Consider the following 13,563-nt stretch of genomic DNA (forward strand, 5'->3'; position numbering starts at 1 on the left):
GCATCTCCAGTCTTCTCAAAGACACGGGAAATTCCATTCGCTTTACGAGATGCGTACGCCAGAGAAATAGACAAGAAAATTTCATCCGGTCTTTACAAGCGTGTGGAATCATCTGAATGGGCCTCTACTACTCACGTCGTCGCCAAGAAGAATGGAACGATTCGGATTACAGGTAACTACAAGTCAACTTTGAATGCCCGAATGATAATTGATGAGCATCCAATTCCCCGTGCAGACTATCTTTTTCACAAAATGAAAGGTGCGGTGGTTTTCTGTCATCTCGATATAACCGATGCGTATTCCCATTTGACGGTTGACGATGATTTTGGTCATGCTCTAACGCTGAATACACCTACGCACGGGTTGATTCGACCCACACGAGCTGTATATGGTGCTGCCAATATTCCTGCAATTTGGCAACGGCGAATGGAAACGGTTCTACAAGGACTTTCGAATGTTGTGAATTTCTACGACGACATTTTGATACATGCGGCAAGCTTCGAGGAGATGTTGGATGTGCTAGAGAAAACGTTTGAGCGGCTGAGAACTAATGGACTTCGCCTAAATCGTTCAAAGTGCGTGTTCGGGGCTCCTATTGTGGAGTTCCTGGGACATAAAATCGACGCTGCAGGAGTACATAAGTCGGACAGGCATATTGAAGCAATACGGGATGCAAAAAAGCCGTCGAGCCCCGAAGAACTACAGCTGTTTCTGGCACAGGCAACTTATTACAGCGCATTTATTCCTAACCTTTCCACACGGGACAGGCCTCTCCGAGATATGTTACTCCACGACAGTTTCAAGTGGACAGCAAGCACCGAGACAGCGTACGCAGAAATCAAAAGTGCATTGATTTCACCACAGGTGCTAATGCAGTACGATCCGGAGCTTCCATTACTACAAGCAACGGATGCCAGTAGTACAGGACTGGGGGCGGTGTTGTCGCATCGTCTGAGTGATGGAGTGGAAAGACCGATAGCTTATGCCAGTCGAACGTTAAGCACGACAGAGCAGCGCTACCCACAAATGGATAAGGAGGCCCTTGCGATAGTTTGGGCTGTGCAGAAATTTTTCATGTACCTGTATGCACATCACTGGACATTAATAACTGACCACAAGCCGCTGTCACAGATACTACATCCAGAAAAATCGCTTCCGACGCTTTGCATTAGCCGTATGGCCAACTACGCCGATTTTCTGGGAAACTTCGATTTCGACGTTGTTTTCAAACGAACGAAGGAAAATGTCAACGCAGACTACTGTTCCCGTGTTGTTCCAGGGTGTGGAGTAAACCTATTGAGAGAGATGACTATCGGACGAGACGAACAGTTCGATGCATTCGATTGTTTTATGTTGCATCAAATCCAACAGCTACCAATCCATGCTCAACGAATCGCCCAGGAAACACGGCGAGATGACGTCTTGGGCAAGATTCTTCGCGCTCTCGAGGAGGGCCAATCTTTGGAACGTGTAGGCTTCAAGCCCCCCGAAATCAACTACAAAACTGCAACTGGATGTCTAGTATATGAACACAGGGTGGTAGTACCGCGCTCTTTGCAGGAAGCTGTACTGAAGGATTTACACGTCGGACATCTAGGAATAGTGAAGATGAAGGGGCTGGCGCGATCGTTTATTTATTGGCCCGGAATCGATGCGGACATCGAGCGCGCTGCAAAGGAGTGTCATGAATGTGCCAAAAATGCCAACGATCCTCCAAAGTTTCGCGATCACGTGTGGGAGTACCCGAAGGCGCCGTGGGAGCGCATTCATATAGATTATGGGCGTATAGTAAGTGGATCGAGGTGAAGGTTACCATCAGCATGACCGCTAGTGCTACAATTGCTCTCCTAGATGAACTTTTTGCAGCGTATGGAGTACCCACAACTATTGTTTCAGATAATGGAACTAATTTTACATCTACTGAGTTCAAGACTTATCTTCGGATGGTAGGCGTAAGGTATCACAAGTTAACTGCTCCGTACCACCCATCAACCAATGGACAGGCCGAGCGTTGTGTCCAGACAGTGAAGAATGCTTTGAAAGCAATGGATACAACGAGAAGCAACATTCAACTCAATTTGAACGAGTTTCTTCGACAATACAGAAGAGCACCTCATTCTACTACTGGTCAACCGCCATGTCAACTGTTTCTCGGTAGGAACATTCGAACACGCCTGAATCTACTGCTGCCAGCGGATCTCACTACAAGAATCTGCCAACAACAGAAAAATAAGTTGGATTCATCGTTTCGTGAGTTTGGCGTCTCCCAGCCAGTTTATTTTCGGTCTTTCAACCCACGGATGGATAAATGGGTCTCCGGTGTAATTTCGGCTCGCTTAGGAGACTTGCACTATCAGGTTGACTATAATGGCAAAAAGTGTAAACGGCATATCGATCAGCTCCAGAATCGCGTACCTGGTTTGCCTAGAAATGGCTGTGGTATGAGTGACAAACCAGATCCATATTCTTCACGATTTGCGTTGGAATCAACACCAATCGACGGTTCCACTACAGCCGGTCTTCAGGAACAGCCACCATCACCCCAGGTATCAACAAACAGTAGTGGTGAGCAGTTCACCACCCCGAGCATCACCCGCGATGCTAGCGGAGTGGTAACACCTCCAGCAGCTCCACGAAGGTCGACAAGAGCCAGGAAGCCACGAATCATCTTCTCGCCAGATGGCCGTTAAACGAGGGAAATGTGTTATGTTTTCATACACAAATCAACGTTTCTGTACACACTGGCTTCCGCACCTGAACAGACTGGCAGCACTGAGTGTTTTTGACATATGCACACTTAGATTTTTTTGCCGAGATGGGCACCACCGAGCAGCTCGGCATTTTATTTTGCTGGAAATTCAGCAAAAAATATGTTTGTTAGCTGAGATCTCGGCAAATTTCTCGTTTGTTAGCTGAATATCGGCAAGTTTTTCACTGAGATCCCGTTAAATTAAAATGCCGAGCTGCTCGGTGGTGCCCATCTCGGCGAAAAAATCTAAATGTGTGTACCTCTCTTTACCCTTCAGTTTAAAACATGTGCTTTTATCGAATAAACGTAATTTTCCTAATCAGTAATAAACGTTAGCATTACCATTATTCAATATTTGAAAATCCCAATAATTTGTGACTCAAATCTAATAATTATATAATCATCTTTGACAGAAATATTCAATTTTTTGTTCAAACCCCGTTCAGAAAGTAGAGGTAAAACGCGGGTTTTGCTTAGTAGGACGGAAATTAGATCGAAAACCTTAAATAATTTCTATGGTTTTGACAGATTCGGATCGCTGCTTATTTGTATCGGCCGTTATAGATTTTCGAGCAAAAGTTAAACTTATGTTTCATGTCGGTTTGTCGGTGACTTTATTCCCTTGATAAACTCTGGGTGCAAGATGCCGAACCTTCAAAAATTTGAATGTTTCCGATAGAGTAAGATCTGGATCCTATTTGAATCCCAAAATTGGAACCCCCCCCAAAAACCGCATGCAATTTATTTTTCACGTCTGACCTTTTGCGAATGGCTGAACGCAGCAAAAAGCAATAGAAAAATTCCTGCGGCAGCGATTTTTCACGTTCGCTAATTAAATTTTCACAGCACCGCATCAATGGCACCGCGGTCGATCCGATGGACAATCAGCGCGAGAAAAAAGCCACATTCCAAACAGTTAATTTATTCGAAGCTATTAAATTTTTCACTTGTTTTCCGGTGTCGACTGGTGGAATTTAAAAGCAGTGCTGAAAAGTTCCAACGGCAGACCGGCAGTGCAGTACGATTGAAAAACTGCCGACCATTATCCCTTTTTTTCCCTCGTCAACCCGCCACGTTCCATCATTTCATTAGTGTTCGGAAAAAATATGCAGAGTATCTCAATACCATTACTTATGCATGAGCAAGTGTCAACGGATCCATTTAAACTTGGATCGCCCTCAACACTTACACACACATTTCAGCAGCTATTGGATCATTGCAATTTTGTCCTATGGGTCGGAGCTCCAAATCGTGGCGGCGGTGACAATTTTTTTTCGAGTGTAGACATTTGACACGTGCCTCGGGTGCCATTATCTTGTGTTTTATTCTACAACTTAGAATTTAGACTTGTACGACATTATCACACGCGGTGCCGGATCCCCTATAGCAGATGCTTGGTTTTCCTTGCAACAATTTTCTACAGCTGCTTCTTGAGAGATGGCCGGACGGTCGGTCGGGAAACTTCCAAGTCGTTCTTTTACGTCAGATTTCCCTCCGGGAACGAACGTGGAGACACTCTCAGGTTTCTAGCTATTGTAATCTGTTTGCCACGCTGCTGGTAGGTAGGAATGATTGCAGATTTTTCGTCATAAATTATTCAAGGGTCTGGGAGATACGAGCACCACGAGCACGCACCGTATGGCCTGACGGAGGAGCACGGCCTTGTCGGATTGCCATTTTTCTACTTCTGCGTTTGTTTTGTTGTGTTTGCTCTTCTTCTATTCCTTCGTGAGCAAACGATACAAACGAAGACGAGTGTTCCTTTCAAGAAAGAAACGATGTTGATTGATTTACCTAAAGGGATGTGGTTGTCAGGCATGCGAAAAATCCTGGGGTATACAATGTATGCTGTGGCTGTCAAATCCAATATATAACGCATCTATCTCATATTGATTTTGGTACCCACGTTTTGAATGGTTTACCCCAAAACTTGGGCAAAGGGCTGATTGATATCAAAGAACTCAAGACCAACAATTGAATTGGCCTCAACTCCATTTTGTAAACAAACCTTGTAAGACCATTTTGTCGTGAACCGAGGTTCGCCAACGCAAACCAACAAAATGAACAGTTAGGTTAAATTATCCTCTACCCTTGTGTTTTAGGTTTGGAGTTGAGGCCTTTTCAATTGTTGATCTTGAACTAAAGGGTTTCCCACATCAAATTGCTTCACGAAAAAAACGCAGAAAATTACCTAGTGGACCGATCCTTTTCAAACTTTCAGACAACCCATTAGTAAGTTTTTGGCATATTTGTTTCATTCAAGCTCAATACCATAACCGTACCTTACGCTTAACTCCACTCATTAGGTTCTGTACAACATCTGGCTGCAGCTTCTTCTGTACGGAAACCCACTTTTTCTTCATGTCTTCCCCAGATTTGACCTCCTTAGGATGCTTCCGTAGTGCCTGCTTCATACTAGTCCAGCATTTTTCGATGTGCCTTAGTTCCGGTGCGTTGGGGGGTTCATGTCCTTGGGTACGAAAGTGACCCCGTTGGCTTCGTACCACTCCAGGACAACATTTGAATAGTGGCACGAAGCTAGATCCAGCCAGAAGATCGTAGGGCCCTCGTGTTGCTTCAACATAGGAAGCAGACGCTTCTGTAGACACTCACTGAGGTAGATCTCCCCGTTTACAGTCCCGGTAGTCACGAACGGCGCATTTCGTTTGCCACATGAGCAGATCGCTTGCCAAATCATATATTTCTTGGCAAACTTTGAAAGTTTCCACTTCCTTGCTTCCTCCGGAACATCAAACTTGTGCTGGGCGGTGAAGAACAGTAGCCCTGGAAACTGCCGGAAGTCCGCCTTGACGTAAGTCTCATCATCCATGATGAGACAATGAGGCTTCGTCAGCATCTGGGTGTACAGTTTCCGGGCTCGTGACTTTCCCACCGTATTTTGCCGTTCGTTACGATTTGGAGCCTCCTGCACTTTGTACGTATGCAGTCCCTCCCGGTGCGTGGCTCTCTGAATGAAAGACTTGGATTGATTCAACTTTTTGGCCACATCGATGACCGAAGCATTGGGATTCCGCTTAAACGCTTTCACGACACGCTTGTGATCCTGATCACTAATAGAACATCCATTATTACGGTATTTCTCCTTCCGTTCGATGCTCAGAGTTTCGTAGTAACGTTTAATCACACGACTCACCGTTGACTGCACAATTCCGAGTTGTTTTCCGATGTCCCGATGAGAGAGTTGAGGATTTTCCAGGTGCTTGCGCAAAATCAATTCGCGACGTTGCTTTTCCGGGTGACGCTATTTATTTCAACTTTCAAAATACTGACAGCGATAAAAATACAGTGTAAACAATACACTCTAAACTACTTCTACCCAAATTTTCAATAGAAAATACCCAAACGGTTGCTCCACAACCGTCTCAACAGCCATAAGTAGCTGACTAAGTTCGCAAGATTTGCTTGTATAGAGGTTGAGTAAAGGTTGCCTCACATCGTATAACGTTTGAATACAGCTTGAGGCTGTATAAATGAAATGAGTAAAGCGTTTACATTGTGAAAATTGTTAGTTTGGTGCTTTAATTTGCGTTGTGAAAAATCCTTATTCTTATGTAAACAAACGGACTCCTCTCGAATTCCCCAACAAACATTTCAGAGTCACAAAGAAGCATATATATTGAATAAATGCTTTATAACAGTATAAAATGCCGAATAAAACAGGTTGTCAAATTATGTGCTGAAAAAACCTCATTGAGATTGATAAATGCGCCTTTATTCCGCTGTTTACTCTGATTTGATTAATATACTTATTAAACTCTAGACAAACCATGACTGTTTTCCTGATTCAACACCAGAAGTTTGATTTAATAACATACTGGATAGGTGTAATTTGCACATACATTGACGCTTTAATTCGACTGTTTTCAATTGATTTAATAAAATGCTTTATTATACGTCTAATAATTGTTTTCTAGCTCCATTATTACATTCCATTGCATCGCTTAACAATATTGCTGAATAAAGGGGAATACAGTCAGCATAATAGCTCTTATACAACTATGCGTGCATGTTGTAATAACATGCTTTATAAATGCTTTACAAAATTTATTCCACAACACTGTTTCAGGCAACAACAAAACGAAATTTGTAGCATAGTGGTTACCATTTCCGCTTGCCAAGTAGAAGGTCGCGAGTTCAATCCCAATCTCAACGTTTTTTTAATTATTTTCTACGCCTAATTAATTTAAATCGTAATCATAGATCGTATCACTCACGACAACCAATTCATCGATCTATCGAAAAGAATAGCCCAGCATCCTTTCCATGTCTCATATAAAACAACACTGAATGAATTAATCATTCTCACATCTCCTTGAATTAGCCAGAGTTGCGGCTGGGAGCAGGGATGGAAAATCATTTACATTCATTTGCCTCTAACTTTTTTCATAAACAGAATTCCGTAAAATAGTGTTTGTAGGCTTTGATATTACCTACATCTTTTGTAAACAACCCAAACCTGTATCTCTTATGCATGACGAACCAGAGCGATAAGAACCCACCATTGTTTTTCAGTGAATGTAAATTGCATTCACTGAAGCACAATAACATGTTCTGCCAGCTCTATTTCATCATGCATAAGAGATTCAGATTTCTAACAAAAGTTGTAGTTAGTATCGAAAGCTACAAAAGCTTCATACATCATTTAACGGTATTCTGTTGATGAAAAAAGATAGAGGCAAATGAATGTAAATGAATGCACTAAATGAATGTAAATGATTTTCCATCCCTGGCTGGGAGTGCTGATAGGTATTCAGATTCAAGCTTTTATTGCTTATTTATTTATTTTTTTTTCTTGATTTGTTTTTCGTCGATCTTGTTTTCGTGCTGAGCACCAATGCTACCGACGCCAGGAAGGCAGCTCCCACACCTGGACCCTACCTATCGACCCATCACAACTCATGAACCGGGGACCAACGGCTTTACTTCCCTTCCGAAGGAAGGCGTGATCAGAGATGTTATGCCTCAGAAAATCCCGGCGACGCCAACTGGGATTGAACTCAGGCCTTACATTTTTTTTTCCATGATTTTTTATCCGTTCTGAGCACCAATGCTACCGACGCCAGGGAGGCAGCTCCCACACCTGGACCCTACCTATCGACCCATCAACCTATGAACCGGGGACCAACTTCTTTACTTCCCTGGCGTGATCAGAACATCCCGGAGGCGCCGACTGGGATTGAACCCAGGCCTGCTGGGGTGACAGGTAATCACGCTTACACCACCAGAACCGGCGCCACTACTTTGCACGGTTTACAAATACCAGGCTAGCTACACCACTTCTGTCATTTTGTGTGTGACGTCATCAGAATTGGTGATATAAACATTTAGGGGGACTTTAGGCAGACATTACATCCATTTCCCCTACATAAATTTTCAAACTTGTCTAATTAAAATTATACATCTATGGTCTAAAAATCAGATAAACTTCATGATAACCACATTAAATGCAATAGAAAATGCAACAACATCTAACTCGCCGGCTTAAAAAGCAATCGGATTGTTGCCTCTTGCCCTTGAATGTGGCGTCCAAGATGATGATTTTCCGAGCCTCAGCAAATTCCTGCCGAAGAAATGACTTTCCACTTCTTTTCCTGCCTCGTTCGCCAATTGTCATCTCATGCGGTACCGTAAGAAAACCACCCGAAGGGATTGGCTACGATGCTCAAGCTTGTGGTGGATTTTCGATATCAGGGATCCTCTACAACATCAAATTCAATTTCTTAGAGCTGCTTGAGTTCCGGGTTTGCCCCATGTGCGAAAACGCGGATGAATACCTGAAATCCCGTCTGGTGCGTCTAAAACCCGAGAGCAGTGAAACAAATGTTCCCCTTGTACACTATTTACTTTAACGATTCTGATGACGTCACTTCGGCCTACTTCGGTTGATGTTTACTCTCTACACACTTAATCACGGCTTCCCTGTTCGGTAATTTTTTTTACAGTTTTCGAACTGTAAATCACAAAAAATACCGAACATTCAGCTACTTTCAATAAAACTACTGATGCTCAGTAGCTTGTGCGACAAACTACTGAATTCTGTAATAGCAAGTACTGAATTTTCCGTACACTGATAACATTTCAAAGATTGTTTTTATGTGTCCCACACATGAATTTTTGCAAAGTGATCAACAAATAATATCTATGTGTTGGACACATACTTAATATGTGTACACATAAAAGCCATGTGTAACCACACATACTATTCATTTGACTCATACATTTTATGAGTGATTCTGGGTGGATTCTGTTTATGTGTGGTCACATGAAAATCATGTGGAGTTTCACATGGAAATTCGTCAATAAAAATGTGTGGAATTTTATTAGTGTACGGCTTTACGGCGAATGACTAAAACTCAGTCAAATAGAGTACCACGTTTACAGTATCCATTATGTTTTACTGAACAGTCAACGAACAAAATTCCATAATTGCTGATCTCACCCGTAAGTCAACTTGCTTGCGTCATCCTCATCCGTTTCACATCGCGTACTTACCTCGAACTTGTTTGGAAATCTATGTGTGAGAAAAAAACTTTGTGAACTCCTGCATCGACTTCCAGATGTTTCTCTAATTTTGAAGCTGAACAATTCACTAACATTGCCTGTTGTTCAGCTCCAGACATGGAAACGCAATCCGGCACACGAAGAGATCCACCAACCGGCCGAATCACCAGGAAGCGCTAAACACGTTAATCTCAGTCTCCAAATAAAACTCGTAAAACAATTAGAAACATTTTCATCCTACCCATCGTATGAAACCCAAACAAATCATTACTACCAGTAAATACACTTATTTTTATGAATTTACTGACTTTTTTATTTAATTAAAAACTACTGAAAACTCAGCTGTTTGAAAACCCAGTAAAATTTTACCGACACCGGTAATCTAAACTCTGTGTGTAATTAGCTAGCCTGGTATCCAGCTTTCCATGCTCGGTAATGGCGTCCTGTTTGTATGAATAAATGTATCCTTCACTGTACTTTTTGACACTAACTGGAGGGCGTATGTTGTTCTATTTTCTTCTGTTGCTGGGAGATGGAAAGGGAGGGATCAAAATTCGAACATCCAGATAGTGTCAAAAAGCACAGTGAAGGATACATTTATTCAAACAAACAGGCCGCCATTACCGAGCATGGAAAGCTGGATATGTAAAAATGAGTTACAGAGAGAGGTGAAGCAGATCGTGAAATATGGCTGTATTAGTGAACCAAAAAAAAAAAAAACGCAATTAGTGACGTCACTAATTGCATTTACCGTCCAGTGGTTTCACTCACACAACTTAACCGATTGCTTTACCTCGGTAATCCAGCTCATTGGTATATGTAAGCCGTTGCCCCACTCTCCTGTCAAATTTTCTTTAGTGCACGGCGAATGAGAACGACCCAAATTTGAGTTTAGTTCACTTATAATCGCCAAAAGTGCAGGAGCTCAGCGATGAGTTAATTTGCCTCATGTTTTCCCAGGTTTTTCCAGGATTTTCCAGGGAAAAATTCCCGAATTTGAGAAAAGTAAAGATTGAATTCACTCAGTCTATTGGTACTACTCCGAGACTGAATAAAATTTTCGTCAATTTCCTCATTTTCCGGCAGATTTTTTAGGTTTTCCACAGGAAAGCATGGGACAAATTTTACTCATCGCTGAGTTCCTGCACTTTTGGCGATTATGAGTGAACTAAACTCAAATTTGAGTCGTTCTCATTCGCCGTATGCATGAATTCAAATTCATCGATGCACTGGTCCATGTTGGTGCCGGAAATGATGTTCACCGACTCCACTGCGCTAAATCGAATACAATACTTTGCACTCATTCAAAAGATCATCACAAACGGACGTTCAATCCACTTTGTATCCAGTTTATCACAAAGCTACGGTTGGCTGGCCGGTCGATGGTGCTCGACGATTGGAGCCCGTAGTCGGGTTAAAGAAGTTTCGTCCATTGGTTTGGAACGAACGAACTGCCATCAGGATGCAGATGGATTCAATCTTCATGAAGGTGGAGTCGGTGTGTGGATTTTTTGCTTCTTCGAGGACTCCGTTTTGTGGAGATGCACACATCTTTGGGAATAAGGAATTAGTTGCCTTTTGATTGAAATCGAAGTTGAGCAAAAGAAGGGAAACTGAGCTGAAAAGTTTACTCCCTGTGGCTTTGATCAAGCATTTTGGGGCGATTTCGAAACCACAGTCGGATTATGCGATGAAAGCCATTGAACGATATTGGTTTCGGTTGAATAACAAACGAGATTCAGAAGCGTGCTTGTGTCCTAGGATGTTTTCCTAATGGGAAAACGGTAAATGTATTTTTTTTTTCTGAAATGCTCCCCAATTTTTTGGAAACGCTCAATGACTGCGTAGCTACTCAGGTACTGTTTATCTTAACTAAAACACAAACAAGGGCTGGATAATATCCCTGAGTAGCTACGCACTTGAGCGTGTATATCGACGGTTTAGGGAGCATGTCTCCCTTAGCTCACGCGGCGCAGCAACACTGTAATACCATGATGGAGGTGGCTGGATTCGATTCCCGGTCCGGTCTAGGAGTTTTTCGGGTTGGAAAATTTCTCGACTTCCCTCGGCATAGAGTATGTGATTGTACTCGCCACACAATTATACTAATGCAAAAATGGTACAGGTATCGAAAGCTCTCAATTAATAAATGTGGAAGTGTATCTAGAACACTAAGTTGAGAGCACGCAATAAGCTAAAAAGCCAAAAAATAAGCTTGAAATGCGAATAAGAAGAAGAATCAGAAGAAGCTATCGTAAAAAGGTGCTCATATGTACCGGTCCAAATCCTGTGGTTTGGGAGGGGGAGTTAAACTCTTGGAAAGTTATCGAATTCAGTGAAAACGAAAGGATTGCTTTTCAGGGAATTTGCTCGGCTGCGGAGATTTTGAAGTGGTGTTCGAGAGGATTGGGAAAGGGCTTTTTAAGCTAACTGGGTTTGAATGTCAGGAGCCACAGAGAAACAGAAAACTGTCTTGCTGTAACCAGGGCAACTGTTCGAATGATGTCAATCGGTTTTAGTTCCCGGAAATTCGTAGTCAATTGAATATACGTTCCACGAACTGTCAGACCCAACAACCGGACCGAGAGGCACAGTAGCAACAGTCAACAAGGAGCTGCTGGTTGAATCCCTCCTGTTGCTCGCTCGGAATTCTAAGCGCTTGTACAAACAATCAAATATTGATTGGGGAGCAAATTACGCGTTTCTCGCTCCGGGCGAGGTAGGGATTTTACAACGTCGGAACTGAGCGCCTATCGTCACCATCGTAACGCAGTGGTTATGTTAAGCTGCCCTGTTTTTTGATGATCGGGGAGGGGCGATGATATCACTAATTGGCTTTTTATCCCATACCGAAGGGGGACGGGCGGATGACCAGTGGCTGGTACTAGATTGATGGGAATAACTGTTTGCGAAATGTATCATACTGATTCCCTAACAAGCACTGTGAAGACATTTCCGGGAAGTTGCTTTTGCACAGAAATGATAGATGATCGCTGTGAGCAATTATCCTTCAAAAGCGTATCCTCCCAGTGCGCGTTACATCACGTGAAATGCTTTTAACCTAAAGTACCGGCAGTTCTGTCCAACATAGTAAAACCACAGAGTCAGTCGAGTCGGTCCCGCCAGAGCCACAACCGCAGCCATGAAGAATGTTGTGGGAAAAATACTATTTATATCCGACCGACAACGGCCACGATGGCGGCAACGATGGCGGGTGGCAAAACTAATCTCTTCAGCATCAGTTCATGTACGGTTCCAGATTGGTACATAGATAGTGGGTTCTTCGCTATGCTTTTTTCGTCTTACTGGTTGTGTCTTTCTTTCACTCTTCAAGTCATAATTGCTTTTTGCTCAATGATGGGTTGTTGCTCTCTTTGAAGCTTGTAGGCGGTCTATAAAAGCTATTCGCTACATTCTCGATGCTAATGACGTATGGTGGTCGGTTGGCACATGGGCAGTTTTGGTCTTTGAACTATTTATTCTTTGGACCAGCACTCTGTTGCTTAGTGCTAATGGTGATGTGAATAGCGATGGGTTTTGGGTAGTCATGCTGGTCTCATTGCATTAGCTTCGATATGCTGTGCGCTGGAAGTTCAGGATATTCACAAATAGCTACATTTGAAAGTCATGAACCGTAGAGTAAGGTGGGGCAAAAGTTCGGTTTTTGAGGTCTTCGAAACCTGTGCAAAATGCAATGTTTTGATACTTGATTGGACGCCATATTTTTCTACACAAAATCTCAAAACTTGGTGATGTTTTCGAACAGGCAAAAGTTTGTTTGGAGATGTTAAATTATAACATTTGTCCAAAACTGGGCGTAGAACAGGAAAAACTCAACAGTGAAGGGATGATATTATTTTTCGTTGTATGATAGTGTTTCTCTTGAAGATGATTTTATGCGTATCAGACTTTTGATATGTCATCAGGGCGCTTTAAATTGTCTATAGTGCGACAGAAGTTTGATTGGTGTTCCAAACACATGTATTCATTCATAAATGTGTGACAATCATTTACTTTAAAAAAAATGGAGAACAATATAACAAAAGCCTCGAAAAAATTGCGACCCTATAAGATTTATTCTAGAAAACCACTATTTCCAAGTGGATGTCATTGTTTACCAAGTTCTGGCGGTGGTGGTTTTTCACGTCGTTCACACCAGAGTTGCGCCATATCACAATCATGATCGTCCAACAACTGATGGTAGTAACGCTTGGTATATTCCTATTTGAGTTCACTCACTCGACAAAAAGTGACACAACAGCGGGGCCCTGTTTACTAAAAATGAACACATA

General features: G+C 42.5%; 1 protein-coding gene across 1 annotated transcript in view; it reads right to left on the reverse strand.

The window, feature by feature from the left end:
• The window catches only part of Dgk (diacyl glycerol kinase 1), a 440,989-nt gene that overhangs the window by 104,784 nt on the left and 322,642 nt on the right, over positions 1-13,563 (reverse strand). The gene's annotated exons all lie outside the window — the stretch shown is intronic.

Source organism: Ochlerotatus camptorhynchus, unplaced genomic scaffold, assembly GCF_037179485.1.
Source record: "Ochlerotatus camptorhynchus isolate MF236.1 unplaced genomic scaffold, CSIRO-AGI_Acam_v1.1 ptg000330l, whole genome shotgun sequence".
Taxonomy (NCBI): domain Eukaryota; kingdom Metazoa; phylum Arthropoda; class Insecta; order Diptera; family Culicidae; genus Ochlerotatus; species Ochlerotatus camptorhynchus.